The sequence below is a fragment of the Symphalangus syndactylus genome, chromosome 8 (assembly GCF_028878055.3).
Source record: "Symphalangus syndactylus isolate Jambi chromosome 8, NHGRI_mSymSyn1-v2.1_pri, whole genome shotgun sequence".
Lineage (NCBI taxonomy): Eukaryota > Metazoa > Chordata > Mammalia > Primates > Hylobatidae > Symphalangus > Symphalangus syndactylus.
Window position 1 is genome coordinate 2,027,047 of NC_072430.2, and position 15,885 is coordinate 2,042,931.

Here is a 15,885-nt window from a genome sequence, read left to right on the forward strand (position 1 = left end):
ACAGTTAGTTGAATGCACAGAACAGAAAGAAGTTTCATACAATGCTTCTGTGTAGTTTATATTTGAACATATTCTTTTTTCCACTATTACCCACTTAGCGCTACGAATGTCCAGTTGCATTTTCTACAGACAGAGTGTTTCAAAACTGCTCAATCAAAAGTATGGTTTAACTCTGTTAGCTGAATGCTCAGATCAGAAAGAAGTTTCACAGAATGCTTCTGTGTAGTTTATATTTGAATATATTCCTTTTTCCACTACTACTCTCTTAGCGCTCCAAATGTCCCGTTGCATTTTCTACAGAAAGAGTGTTCAGATCTGCTCAATCAAATGTATGGTTTAACTCTGTTAGCTGAATGCACAGATCAGAAAGAAGTTTCACAGAATGATCCTGCGTAGTTTATATTTGGAGACATTCCTTTTTCCACTATTACCCTCTTAGCGCTCCGAATCTCCACTTGCATTTTCTACAGAAAGAGTGTTTCAGAACGGCTCAATCAAAACTAAGGTTCAACTCTTTTAGTTGAGCAAACAGAACAGAAAGAAGTTTCACACAATTCTTCTGTGTAGTTTTTATTTGTAGACATTCTTTTTCCCAATATAGGCCTCTTAGCGGTCAGAATGTCCAATTGCAGTTTCTACAGAAAGAGTGTTTCAGAACGGCTCAATCAAAAGTAAGGTTCAACTCTGTTAGTTGAATGCTCAGAACAGAAAGAAGTTTCATACAATGCTTCTGTGTAGTTTATATTTGAACATATTCTTTTTTCCACTATTACCCACTTAGCGCTACGAATGTCCAGTTGCATTTACTACAGACAGAGTGTTTCAAAACTGCTCAATCAAAAGTATGGTTTAACTCTGTTAGCTGAATGCTCAGATCAGAAAGAAGTTTCACAGAATGCTTCTGTGTAGTTTATATTTGAATATATTCCTTTTTCCACTACTACGCTCTTAGCGCTCCAAATGTCCAGTTGCATTTTCTACAGAAAGAATGTTCAGATCTGCTCAATCAAAAGTATGGTTTAACTCTGTTAGCTGAATGCACAGATCAGAAAGAAGTTTCACAGAATGATTCTGTGTAGTTTATATTTGGAGACATTCTTTTTCCACTATTACCCTCTTAGCGCTCCGAATCTCCACTTGCATTTTCTACAGAAAGAGTGTTTCAGAACGGCTCAATCAAAACTAAGGTTCAACTCTTTTAGTTGAACAAACAGAACAGAAAGAAGTTTCACACAATTCTTCTGTGTAGTTTTTATTTGTAGACATTCTTTTTCCCAATATAGGCCTCTTAGCGCTCAGAATGTCCAATTGCAGTTTCTACAGAAAGAGTGTTTCACAACGGCTCAATCAAAAGTAAGGTTCAACTCTGTTAGTTGAATGCACAGAACAGAAAGAAGTTTCATACAATGATTCTGTGTACTTTATATTTGAACATATTCTTTTTTCCACTATTACCCAATTAGCGCTAGGAGTGTCCAGTTGCATTTTCTACAGACAGAGTGTTCCAAACTGCTCAATCAAAGTATGGTTTAACTCTGTTAGCTGAATGCTCAGATCAGAAAGAAGTTTCACAGAATGCTTCTGTGTAGTTTATATTTGAATATATTCCTTTTTCCACTACTACGCTCTTAGCGCTCCAAATGTCCAGTTGCATTTTCTACAGAAAGAGTGTTCAGATCTGCTCAATCAAAAGTATGGTTTAACTCTGTTAGCTGAATGCACAGATCAGAAAGAAGTTTCACCGAATGATTCTGTGTAGTTTATATTTGAAGACATTCCTTTTTCCACTATTACCCTCTTAGCGCTCCGAATCTCCACTTGCATTTTCTACAAAAAGAGTGTTTCATAACTGCTCAATCAAAAATATGTTTTATCTCTGTTAACTGAATTTACAGATCAGAAATAAGTTTCACAGAATGCATCTGTGTAGTTTTTATTTGAAGATATTCTTTTTCCCAATGTAGGCCTCTTAGCGCTTAGCATGTCCAATTGCAGTTTCTACAGAAAGAGTGTTTCAGAACGGCTCAATCAAAAGTAAGGTTCAACTCTGTTAGTTGAATGCACAGAACAGAAAGAATTTTCACAGAATGCTACTGTGTAGTTTATATTTGAATATATTAATTTTTCCACTATTACCCTCTTAGCGCTCCGAATGTCCACTTGCATTTTCTACAGAAAGAGTGTTCAGAACTGCGCAATCAAAAGTATGGTTTAACTCTGTTAGCTTAATGAACATATCAGTAATAAGTTTCACACAATGCTTCTGTGTATTTTTTATTTGAAGATATTATTTTTCCCAATATAGGCCTCTTGGGCTCAGAATGTCCAATTGCAGTTTCTACAGAAAGAGTGTTTCAGAAAGGCTCAATCAAAAGTAAGGTTCAACTCTGTTAGTTGAATGCACAGAACAGAAAGAAGTTTCATACAATGCTTCTTTGTAGTTTATATTTGAACATATTCTTTTTTCCACTATTACCCACTTAGCGCTACGAATGTCCAGTTGCATTTTCTACAGACAGAGTGTTTCAAAACTGCTCAATCAAATGTATGGTTTAATTCTGTTAGCTGAATGCTCAGATCAGAAAGAAGTTTCACAGAATGCTTCTGTGTAGTTTATATTTGAATATATTCCTTTTTCCACTACTACTCTCTTAGCGCTCCAAATGTCCAGTTGCATTTTCTACAGAAAGAGTGTTCAGATCTGCTCAATCAAAAGTATGGTTTAACTCTGTTAGCTGAATGCACAGATCAGAAAGAAGTTTCACAGAATGATTCTGTGTAGTTTATATTTGGAGACATTCCTTTTTCCACTATTACCCTCTTAGCGCTCCGAATCTCCACTTGCATTTTCTACAGAAAGAGTGTTTCAGAACGGCTCAATCAAAACTAAGGCTCAACTCTTTTAGTTGAACAAAGAGAACAGAAAGAAGTTTCACACAATTCTTCTGTGTAGTTTTTATTTGTAGACATTCTTTTTCCCAATATAGGCCTCTTAGCGCTCAGAATGTCCAATTGCAGTTTCTACAGAAAGAGTGTTTCAGAACGGCTCAATCAAAAGTAAGGTTCAACTCTGTTAGTTGAATGCACACAACAGAAAGAAGTTTCATACAATGCTTCTGTGTAGTTTGTATTTGAACATATTCTTTTTTCCACTATTACCCACTTAGCGCTACGAATGTCCAGTTGCATTTTCTACAGACAGAATGTTTCAAAACTGCTCAATCAAAAGTATGGTTTAACTCTGTTAGCTGAATGCTCAGATCAGAAAGAAGTTTCACAGAATGCTTCTGTGTAGTTTATATTTGAATATATTCCTTTTTCCACTACTACGCTCTTAGCTCTCCAAATGTCCAGTTGCATTTTCTACAGAAAGAGTGTTCAGATCTGCTCAATCAAAAGTATGGTTTAACTCTGTTAGCTGAATGCACAGATCAGAAAGAAGTTTCACCGAATGATTCTGTGTAGTTTATATATGAAGACATTCCTTTTTCCACTATTACCCCCTTAGGGCTCCGAATCTCCAGTTGCATTTTCTACAAAAAGAGTGTTTCATAACTGCTCAATCAAAAATATGTTTTATCTCTGTTAATTGAATTTACAGATCAGAAATAAGTTTCACAGAATGCATCTGTGTAGTTTTTATTTGAAGATATTCTTTTTCCCAATGTAGGCCTCTTAGCGCTTAGCATGTCCAATTGCAGTTCCTACAGAAAGAGTGTTTCAGAACGGCTCAATCAAAAGTAAGGTTCAACTCTGTTAGTTGAATGCACAGAACAGAAAGAATTTTCACAGAATGCTACTGTGTAGTTTATATTTGAATATATTTATTTTTCCACTATTACCCTCTTAGCGCTCCGAATGTCCACTTGCATTTTCTACAGAAAGAGTGTTCAGAACTGCGCAATCAAAAGTATGGTTTAACTCTGTTAGCTTAATGAACATATCAGTAATAAGTTTCACACAATGCTTCTGTGTAGTTTTTATTTGAAGATATTTTTTTTCCCAATATAGGCCTCTTGGGCTCAGAATGTCCAATTGCAGTTTCTACAGAAAGAGTGTTTCAGAAAGGCTCAATCAAAAGGAAGGTTCAACTCTGTTAGTTGAATGCACAGAACAGAAAGAAGTTTCATACAATGCTTCTGTGTAGTTTATATTTGAACATATTCTTTTTTCCACTATTACCCACTTAGCGCTACGAATGTCCAGTTGCATTTTCTACAGACAGAGTGTTTCAAAACTGCTCAATCAAAAGTATGGTTTAACTCTGTTAGCTGAATGCTCAGATCAGAAAGAAGTTTCACAGAATGCTTCTGTGTAGTTTATATTTGAATATATTCCTTTTTCCACTACTACTCTCTTAGCGCTCCAAATGTCCAGTTGCATTTTCTACAGAAAGAGTGTTCAGATCTGCTCAATCAAAAGTATGGTTTAACTCTGTTAGCTGAATGCACAGATCAGAAAGAAGTTTCACAGAATGATTCTGTGTAGTTTATATTTGGAGACATTCCTTTTTCCACTATTACCATCTTAGCGCTCCGAATCTCCACTTGCATTTTCTACAGAAAGAGTGTTTCAGAACGGCTCAATCAAAACTAAGGTTCAACTCTTTTAGTTGAACAAACAGAACAGAAAGAAGTTTCACACAATTCTTCTGTGTAGTTTTTATTTGTAGACATTCTTTTTCCCAATATAGGCCTCTTAGCGCTCAGAATGTCCAATTGCAGTTTCTACAGAAAGAGTGTTTCAGAACGGCTCAATCAAAAGTAAGGTTCAACTCTGTTAGTTGAATGCACAGAACAGAAAGAAGTTTCATACAATGCTTCTGTGTAGTTTGTATTTGAACATATTCTTTTTTCCACTATTACCCACTTAGCGCTACGAATGTCCAGTTGCATTTTCTACAGACAGAGTGTTTCAAAACTGCTCAATCAAAAGTATGGTTTAACTCTGTTAGCTGAATGCTCAGATCAGAAAGAAGTTTCACAGAATGCTTCTGTGTAGTTTATATTTGAATATATTACTTTTTCCACTACTACGCTCTTAGCGCTCCAAATGTCCAGTTGCATTTTCTACAGAAAGAGTGTTCAGATCTGCTCAATCAAAAGTATGGTTTAACTCTGTTAGCTGAATGCACAGATCAGAAAGAAGTTTCACCGAATGATTCTGTGTAGTTTATATTTGAAGACATTCCTTTTTCCACTATTACCCTCTTAGCGCTCCGAATCTCCACTTGCATTTTCTACAAAAAGAGTGTTTCATAACTGCTCAATCAAAAATATGTTTTATCTCTGTTAACTGAATTTACAGATCAGAAATAAGTTTCACAGAATGCATCTGTGTAGTTTTTATTTGAAGATATTCTTTTTCCCAATATAGGCCTCTTAGCGCTCAGAATGTCCAATTGCAGTTTCTACAGAAAGAGTGTTTCAGAACGGCTCAATCAAAAGTAAGGTTCAACTCTGTTAGTTGAATGCACACAACAGAAGGAAGTTTCATACAATGCTTCTGTGTAGTTTGTATTTGAACATATTCTTTTTTCCACTATTACCCACTTAGCGCTACGAATGTCCAGTTGCATTTTCTACAGACAGAATGTTTCAAAACTGCTCAATCAAAAGTATGGTTTAACTCTGTTAGCTGAATGCTCAGATCAGAAAGAAGTTTCACAGAATGCTTCTGTGTAGTTTATATTTGAATATATTCCTTTTTCCACTACTACGCTCTTAGCTCTCCAAATGTCCAGTTGCATTTTCTACAGAAAGAGTGTTCAGATCTGCTCAATCAAAAGTATGGTTTAACTCTGTTAGCTGAATGCACAGATCAGAAAGAAGTTTCACCGAATGATTCTGTGTAGTTTATATATGAAGACATTCCTTTTTCCACTATTACCCACTTAGCGCTCCGAATCTCCAGTTGCATTTTCTACAAAAAGAGTGTTTCATAACTGCTCAATCAAAAATATGTTTTATCTCTGTTAATTGAATTTACAGATCAGAAATAAGTTTCACAGAATGCATCTGTGTAGTTTTTATTTGAAGATATTCTTTTTCCCAATGTAGGCCTCTTAGCGCTTAGCATGTCCAATTGCAGTTTCTACAGAAAGAGTGTTTCAGAACGGCTCAATCAAAAGTAAGGTTCAACTCTGTTAGTTGAATGCACAGAACAGAAAGAATTTTCACAGAATGCTACTGTGTAGTTTATATTTGAATATATTAATTTTTCCACTATTACCCTCTTAGCGCTCCGAATGTCCACTTGCATTTTCTACAGAAAGAGTGTTCAGAACTGCGCAATCAAAAGTATGGTTTAACTCTGTTAGCTTAATGAACATATCAGTAATAAGTTTCACACAATGCTTCTGTGTAGTTTTTATTTGAAGATATTATTTTTCCCAATATAGGCCTCTTGGGCTCAGAATGTCCAATTGCAGTTTCTACAGAAAGAGTGTTTCAGAAAGGCTCAATCAAAAGGAAGGTTCAACTCTGTTAGTTGAATGCACAGAACAGAAAGAAGTTTCATACAATGCTTCTGTGTAGTTTATATTTGAACATATTCTTTTTTCCACTATTACCCACTTAGCGCTACGAATGTCCAGTTGCATTTTCTACAGACAGAGTGTTTCAAAACTGCTCAATCAAAAGTATGGTTTAACTCTGTTAGCTGAATGCTCAGATCAGAAAGAAGTTTCACAGAATGCTTCTGTGTAGTTTATATTTGAATATATTCCTTTTTCCACTTCTACTCTCTTAGCGCTCCAAATGTCCAGTTGCATTTTCTACAGAAAGAGTGTTCAGATCTGCTCAATCAAAAGTATGGTTTAACTCTGTTAGCTGAATGCACAGATCAGAAAGAAGTTTCACAGAATGATTCTGTGTAGTTTATATTTGGAGACATTCCTTTTTCCACTATTACCATCTTAGCGCTCCGAATCTCCACTTGCATTTTCTACAGAAAGAGTGTTTCAGAACGGCTCAATCAAAACTAAGGTTCAACTCTTTTAGTTGAACAAACAGAACAGAAAGAAGTTTCACACAATTCTTCTGTGTAGTTTTTATTTGTAGACATTCTTTTTCCCAATATAGGCCTCTTAGCGCTCAGAATGTCCAATTGCAGTTTCTACAGAAAGAGTGTTTCAGAACGGCTCAATCAAAAGTAAGGTTCAACTCTGTTAGTTGAATGCACAGAACAGAAAGAAGTTTCATACAATGCTTCTGTGTAGTTTGTATTTGAACATATTCTTTTTTCCACTATTACCCACTTAGCGCTACGAATGTCCAGTTGCATTTTCTACAGACAGACTGTTTCAAAACTGCTCAATCAAAAGTATGGTTTAACTCTGTTAGCTGAATGCTCAGATCAGAAACAAGTTTCACAGAATGCTTCTGTGTAGTTTATATTTGAATATATTACTTTTTCCACTACTACGCTCTTAGCGCTCCAAATGTCCAGTTGCATTTTCTACAGAAAGAGTGTTCAGATCTGCTCAATCAAAAGTATGGTTTAACTCTGTTAGCTGAATGCACAGATCAGAAAGAAGTTTCACCGAATGATTCTGTGTAGTTTATATTTGAAGACATTCCTTTTTCCACTATTACCCTCTTAGCGCTCCGAATCTCCACTTGCATTTTCTACAAAAAGAGTGTTTCATAACTGCTCAATCAAAAATATGTTTTATCTCTGTTAACTGAATTTACAGATCAGAAATAAGTTTCACAGAATGCATCTGTGTAGTTTTTATTTGAAGATATTCTTTTTCCCAATATAGGCCTCTTAGCGCTCAGAATGTCCAATTGCAGTTTCTACAGAAAGAGTGTTTCAGAACGGCTCAATCAAAAGTAAGGTTCAACTCTGTTAGTTGAATGCACAGAACAGAAGGAAGTTTCATACAATGCTTCTGTGTAGTTTATATTTGAACATATTCTTTTTTCCACTATTACCCACTTAGCGCTACGAATGTCCAGTTGCATTTTCTACAGACAGAGTGTTTCAAAACTGCTCAATCAAAAGTATCGTTTTACTCTGTTAGCTGAATGCTCAGATCAGAAAGAAGTTTCACAGAATGCTTCTGTGTAGTTTATATTTGAATATATTCCTTTTTCCACTTCTACTCTCTTAGCGCTCCAAATGTCCAGTTGCATTTTCTACAGAAAGAGTGTTCAGATCTGCTCAATCAAAAGTATGGTTTAACTCTGTTAGTTGAATGCACAGATCAGAAAGAAGTTTCACAGAATGATTCTGTGTAGTTTATATTTGGAGACATTCCTTTTTCCACTATTACCCTCTTAGCGCTCCGAATCTCCACTTGCATTTTCTACAGAAAGAGTGTTTCAGAACGGCTCAATCAAAACTAAGGTTCAACTCTTTTAGTTGAACAAACAGAACAGAAAGAAGTTTCACACAATTCTTCTGTGTAGTTTTTATTTGTAGACATTCTTTTTCCCAATATAGGCCTCTTAGCGCTCAGAATGTCCAATTGCAGTTTCTACAGAAAGAGTGTTTCAGAACGGCTCAATCAAAAGTAAGGTTCAACTCTGTTAGTTGAATGCACAGAACAGAAAGAAGTTTCATACAATGCTCCTGTGTAGTTTGTATTTGAACATATTCTTTTTTCCACTATTACCCACTTAGCGCTACGAATGTCCAGTTGCATTTTCTACAGACAGAGTGTTTCCAAACTGCTCAATCAAAAGTATGGTTTAACTCTGTTAGCTGAATGCTCAGATCAGAAAGAAGTTTCACAGAATGCTTCTGTGTAGTTTATATTTGAATATATTCCTTTTTCCACTACTACGCTCTTAGCGCTCCAAATGTCCAGTTGCATTTTCTACAGAAAGAGTGTTCAGATCTGCTCAATCAAAAGTATGGTTTAACTCTGTTAGCTGAATGCACAGATCAGAAAGAAGTTTCACCGAATGATTCTGTGTAGTTTATATTTGAAGACATTCCTTTTTCCACTATTACCCACTTAGCGCTCCGAATCTCCACTTGCATTTTCTACAAAAAGAGTGTTTCATAACTGCTCAATCAAAAATATGTTTTATCTCTGTTAACTGAATTTACAGATCAGAAATAAGTTTCACAGAATGCATCTGTGTAGTTTTTATTTGAAGATATTCTTTTTCCCAATATAGGCCTCTTAGCGCTTAGCATGTCCAATTGCAGTTTCTACAGAAAGAGTGTTTCAGAACGGCTCAATCAAAAGTAAGGTTCAACTCTGTTAGTTGAATGCACAGAACAGAAAGAATTTTCACAGAATGCTACTGTGTAGTTTATATTTGATTATATTCCTTTTTCCACTATTACCCTCTTAGCGCTCCGAATGTCCACTTGCATTTTCTACAGAAAGAGTGTTCAGAACTGCGCAATCAAAAGTATGGTTTATCTCTCTTAGCTTAATGAACATATCAGTAATAAGTTTCACACAATTCTTCTGTGTAGTTTTTATTTGAAGATATTATTTTTCCCAAAATAGGCCTCTTAGCGCTCAGAATGTCCAATTGCAGTTTCTACAGAAAGAGTGTTTCAGAACGGCTCAATCAAAAGTAAGGTTCAACTCTGTTAGTTGAATGCACAGAACAGAAAGAAGTTTCATACAATGATTCTGTGTAGTTTATATTTGAACCTATTCTTTTTTCCACTATTACCCACTTAGCGCTACGAATGTCCAGTTGCGTTTTCTACAGACAGAGTGTTTCCAAACTGCTCAATCAAAAGTATGGTTTAACTCTGTTAGCTGAATGCTCAGATCAGAAAGAAGTTTCACAGAATGCTTCTGTGTAGTTTATATTTGAATATATTCCTTTTTCCACTACTACGCTCTTAGCGCTCCAAATGTCCAGTTGCATTTTCTACAGAAAGAGTGTTCAGATCTGCTCAATCAAAAGTATGGTTTAACTCTGTTAGCTGAATGCACAGATCTGAAAGAAGTTTCACCGAATGATTCTGTGTAGTTTATATTTCAAGACATTCCTTTTTCCACTGTTACCTTCTTAGCGCTCCGAATCTCCACTTGCATTTTCTACAAAAAGAGTGTTTCATAACTGCTCAATCAAAAATATGTTTTATCTCTGTTAACTGAATTTACAGATCAGAAATAAGTTTCACAGAATGCATCTGTGTAGTTTTTATTTGAAGATATTCTTTTTCCCAATATAGGCCTCTTAGCGCTTAGCATGTCCAATTGCAGTTTCTACCGAAAGAGTGTTTCAGAACGGCTCAATCAAAAGTAAGGTTCAACTCTGTTAGTTGAATGCACAGAACAGAAAGAATTTTCACAGAATGCTACTGTGTAGTTTATATTTGAATATATTCCTTTTTCCACTATTACCCTCTTAGCGCTCCGAATGTCCACTTGCATTTTCTACAGAAAGAGTGTTCAGAACTGCGCAATCAAAAGTATGGTTTATCTCTCTTAGCTTAATGAACATATCAGTAATAAGTTTCACACAATGCTTCTGTGTAGTTTTTATTTGAAGATATTATTTTTCCCAATATAGGCCTCTTAGCGCTCAGAATGTCCAATTGCAGTTTCTACAGAAAGAGTGTTTCAGAAAGGCTCAATCAAAAGTAAGGTTCAACACTGTTAGTTGAATGCACAGAACAGAAAGAAGTTTCATACAATGCTTCTGTGTAGTTTATATTTGAACATATTCTTTTTTCCACTATTACCCACTTAGCGCTACGAATGTCCAGTTGCATTTTCTACAGACAGAGTGTTTCAAAACTGCTCAATCAAAAGTATGGTTTAACTCTGTTAGCTGAATGCTCAGATCAGAAAGAAGTTTCACAGAATGCTTCTGTGTAGTTTATATTTGAATATATTCCTTTTTCCACTACTACTCTCTTAGCGCTCCAAATGTCCAGTTGCATTTTCTACAGAAAGAGTGTTCAGATCTGCTCAATCAAAAGTATGGTTTAACTCTGTTAGCTGAATGCACAGATCAGAAAGAAGTTTCACAGAATGATCCTGCGTAGTTTATATTTGGAGACATTCCTTTTTCCACTATTACCCTCTTAGCGCTCCGAATCTCCACTTGCATTTTCTACAGAAAGAGTGTTTCAGAACGGCTCAATCAAAACTAAGGTTCAACTCTTTTAGTTGAGCAAACAGAACAGAAAGAAGTTTCACACAATTCTTCTGTGTAGTTTTTATTTGTAGACATTCTTTTTCCCAATATAGGCCTCTTAGCGCTCAGAATGTCCAATTGCAGTTTCTACAGAAAGAGTGTTTCAGAACGGCTCAATCAAAAGTAAGGTTCAACTCTGTTAGTTGAATGCACAGAACAGAAAGAAGTTTCATACAATGATTCTGTGTAGTTTATATTTGAACATATTCTTTTTTCCACTATTACCCACTTAGCGCTACGAATGTCCAGTTGCATTTTCTACAGACAGAGTGTTTCAAAACTGCTCAATCAAAAGTATGGTTTAACTCTGTTAGCTGAATGCTCAGATCAGAAAGAAATTTCACAGAATGCTTCTGTGTAGTTTATATTTGAATATATTCCTTTTTCCACTACTACGCTCTTAGCGCTCCAAATGTCCAGTTGCATTTTCTACAGAAAGAGTGTTCAGATCTGCTCAATCAAAAGTATGGTTTAACTCTGTTAGCTGAATGCACAGATCAGAAAGAAGTTTCACAGAATGATTCTGTGTAGTTTATATTTGGAGACATTCTTTTTCCACTATTACCCTCTTAGCGCTCCGAATCTCCACTTGCATTTTCTACAGAAAGAGTGTTTCAGAACGGCTCAATCAAAACTAAGGTTCAACTCTTTTAGTTGAACAAACAGAACAGAAAGAAGTTTCACACAATTCTTCTGTGTAGTTTTTATTTGTAGACATTCTTTTTCCCAATATAGGCCTCTTAGCGCTCAGAATGTCCAATTGCAGTTTCTACAGAAAGAGTGTTTCACAACGGCTCAATCAAAAGTAAGGTTCAACTCTGTTAGTTGAATGCACAGAACAGAAAGAAGTTTCATACAATGCTTCTGTGTAGTTTATATTTGAACATATTCTTTTTTACACTATTACCCACTTAGCGCTACGAATGTCCAGTTGCATTTTCTACAGACAGAGTGTTTCAAAACTGCTCAATCAAAAGTATGGTTTAACTCTGTTAGCTGAATGCTCAGATCAGAAAGAAGTTTCACAGAATGCTTCTGTGTAGTTTATATTTGAATATATTCCTTTTTCCACTACTACGCTCTTAGCGCTCCAAATGTCCAGTTGCATTTTCTACAGAAAGAGTGTTCAGATCTGCTCAATCAAAAGTATGGTTTAACTCTGTTAGCTGCATGCACAGATCAGAAAGAAGTTTCACCGAATGATTCTGTGTAGTTTATATTTGAAGACATTCCTTTTTCCACTATTACCCTCTTAGCGCTCCGAATCTCCACTTGCATTTTCTACAAAAAGAGTGTTTCATAACTGCTCAATCAAAAATATGTTTTATCTCTGTTAACTGAATTTACAGATCAGAAATAAGTTTCACAGAATGCATCTGTGTAGTTTTTATTTGAAGATATTCTTTTTCCCAATATAGGCCTCTTAGCGCTTAGCATGTCCAATTGCAGTTTCTACCGAAAGGGTGTTTCAGAACGGCTCAATCAAAAGTAAGGTTCAACTCTGTTAGTTGAATGCACAGAACAGAAAGAATTTTCACAGAATGCTACTGTGTAGTTTATATTTGAATATATTCCTTTTTCCACTATTACCCTCTTAGCGCTCCGAATGTCCACTTGCATTTTCTACAGAAAGAGTGTTCAGAACTGCGCAATCAAAAGTATGGTTTATCTCTCTTAGCTTAATGAACATATCAGTAATAAGTTTCACACAATGCTTCTGTGTAGTTTTTATTTGAAGATATTATTTTTCCCAATATAGGCCTCTTAGCGCTCAGAATGTCCAATTGCAGTTTCTACAGAAAGAGTGTTTCAGAAAGGCTCAATCAAAAGTAAGGTTCAACACTGTTAGTTGAATGCACAGAGCAGAAAGAAGTTTCATACAATGCTTCTGTGTAGTTTATATTTGAACATATTCTTTTTTCCACTATTACCCACTTAGCGCTACGAATGTCCAGTTGCATTTTCTACAGACAGAGTGTTTCAAAACTGCTCAATCAAAAGTATGGTTTAACTCTGTTAGCTGAATGCTCAGATCAGAAAGAAGTTTCACAGAATGCTTCTGTGTAGTTTATATTTGAATATATTCCTTTTTCCACTACTACTCTCTTAGCGCTCCAAATGTCCAGTTGCATTTTCTACAGAAAGAGTGTTCAGATCTGCTCAATCAAAAGTATGGTTTAACTCTGTTAGCTGAATGCACAGATCAGAAAGAAGTTTCACAGAATGATCCTGCGTAGTTTATATTTGGAGACATTCCTTTTTCCACTATTACCCTCTTAGCGCTCCGAATCTCCACTTGCATTTTCTACAGAAAGAGTGTTTCAGAACGGCTCAATCAAAACTAAGGTTCAACTCTTTTAGTTGAGCAAACAGAACAGAAAGAAGTTTCACACAATTCTTCTGTGTAGTTTTTATTTGTAGACATTCTTTTTCCCAATATAGGCCTCTTAGCGCTCAGAATGTCCAATTGCAGTTTCTACAGAAAGAGTGTTTCAGAACGGCTCAATCAAAAGTAAGGTTCAAATCTGTTAGTTGAATGCACAGAACAGAAAGAAGTTTCATACAATGCTTCTGTGTAGTTTATATTTGAACATATTCTTTTTTCCACTATTACCCACTTAGCGCTACGAATGTCCAGTTGCATTTTCTACAGACAGAGTGTTTCAAAACTGCTCAATCAATAGTATGGTTTAACTCTGTTAGCTGAATGCTCAGAGCAGAAAGAAGTTTCACAGAATGCTTCTGTGTAGTTTATATTTGAATATATTCCTTTTTCCACTACTACGCTCTTAGCGCTCCAAATGTCCAGTTGCATTTTCTACAGAAAGAGTGTTCAGATCTGCTCAATCAAAAGTATGGTTTAACTCTGTTAGCTGAATGCACAGATCAGAAAGAAGTTTCACAGAATGATTCTTTGTAGTTTATATTTGGAGACATTCTTTTTCCACTATTACCCTCTTAGCGCTCCGAATCTCCACTTGCATTTTCTACAGAAAGAGTGTTTCAGAACGGCTCAATCAAAACTAAGGTTCAACTCTTTTAGTTGAACAAACAGAACAGAAAGAAGTTTCACACAATTCTTCTGTGTAGTTTTTATTTGTAGACATTCTTTTTCCCAATATAGGCCTCTTAGCGCTCAGAATGTCCAATTGCAGTTTCTACAGAAAGAGTGTTTCACAACGGCTCAATCAAAAGTAAGGTTCAACTCTGTTAGTTGAATGCACAGAACAGAAAGAAGTTTCATACAATGCTTCTGTGTAGTTTATATTTGAACATATTCTTTTTTCCACTATTACCCACTTAGCGCTACGAGTGTCCAGTTGCATTTTCTACAGACAGAGTGTTCCAAACTGCTCAATCAAAGTATGGTTTAACTCTGTTAGCTGAATGCTCAGATCAGAAAGAAGTTTCACAGAATGCTTCTGTGTAGTTTATATTTGAATATATTCCTTTTTCCACTACTACTCTCTTAGCGCTCCAAATGTCCAGTTGCATTTTCTACAGAAAGAGTGTTCAGATCTGCTCAATCAAAAGTATGGTTTAACTCTGTTAGCTGAATGCACAGATCAGAAAGAAGTTTCACAGAATGATCCTGCGTAGTTTATATTTGGAGACATTCCTTTTTCCACTATTACCCTCTTAGCGCTCCGAATCTCCACTTGCATTTTCTACAGAAAGAGTGTTTCAGAACGGCTCAATCAAAACTAAGGTTCAACTCTTTTAGTTGAGCAAACAGAACAGAAAGAAGTTTCACACAATTCTTCTGTGTAGTTTTTATTTGTAGACATTCTTTTTCCCAATATAGGCCTCTTAGCGCTCAGAATGTCCAATTGCAGTTTCTACAGAAAGAGTGTTTCAGAACGGCTCAATCAAAAGTAAGGTTCAACTCTGTTAGTTGAATGCACAGAACAGGAAGAAGTTTCATACAATGCTTCTGTGTAGTTTATATTTGAACATATTCTTTTTTCCACTATTACCCACTTAGCGCTACGAATGTCCAGTTGCATTTTCTACAGACAGAGTGTTTCAAAACTGCTCAATCAAAAGTATGGTTTAACTCTGTTAGCTGAATGCTCAGATCAGAAAGAAGTTTCACAGAATGCTTCTGTGTAGTTTATATTTGAATATATTCCTTTTTCCACTACTACGCTCTTAGCGCTCCAAATGTCCAGTTGCATTTTCTACAGAAAGAGTGTTCAGATCTGCTCAATCAAAAGTATGGTTTAATTCTGTTAGCTGAATGCACAGATCAGAAAGAAGTTTCACAGAATGATTCTGTGTAGTTTATATTTGGAGACATTCTTTTTCCACTATTACCCTCTTAGCGCTCCGAATCTCCACTTGCATTTTCTACAGAAAGAGTGTTTCAGAACGGCTCAATCAAAACTAAGGTTCAACTCTTTTAGTTGAACAAACAGAACAGAAAGAAGTTTCACACAATTCTTCTGTGTAGTTTTTATTTGTAGACATTCTTTTTCCCAATATAGGCCTCTTAGCGCTCAGAATGTCCAATTGCAGTTTCTACAGAAAGAGTGTTTCACAACGGCTCAATCAAAAGTAAGGTTCAACTCTGTTAGTTGAATGCACAGAACAGAAAGAAGTTTCATACAATGCTTCTGTGTAGTTTATATTTGAACATATTCTTTTTTCCACTATTACCCACTTAGCGCTACGAGTGTCCAGTTGCATTTTCTACAGACAGAGTGTTCCAAACTACTCAATCAAAGTATGGTTTAACTCTGTTAGCTGAATGCTCAGA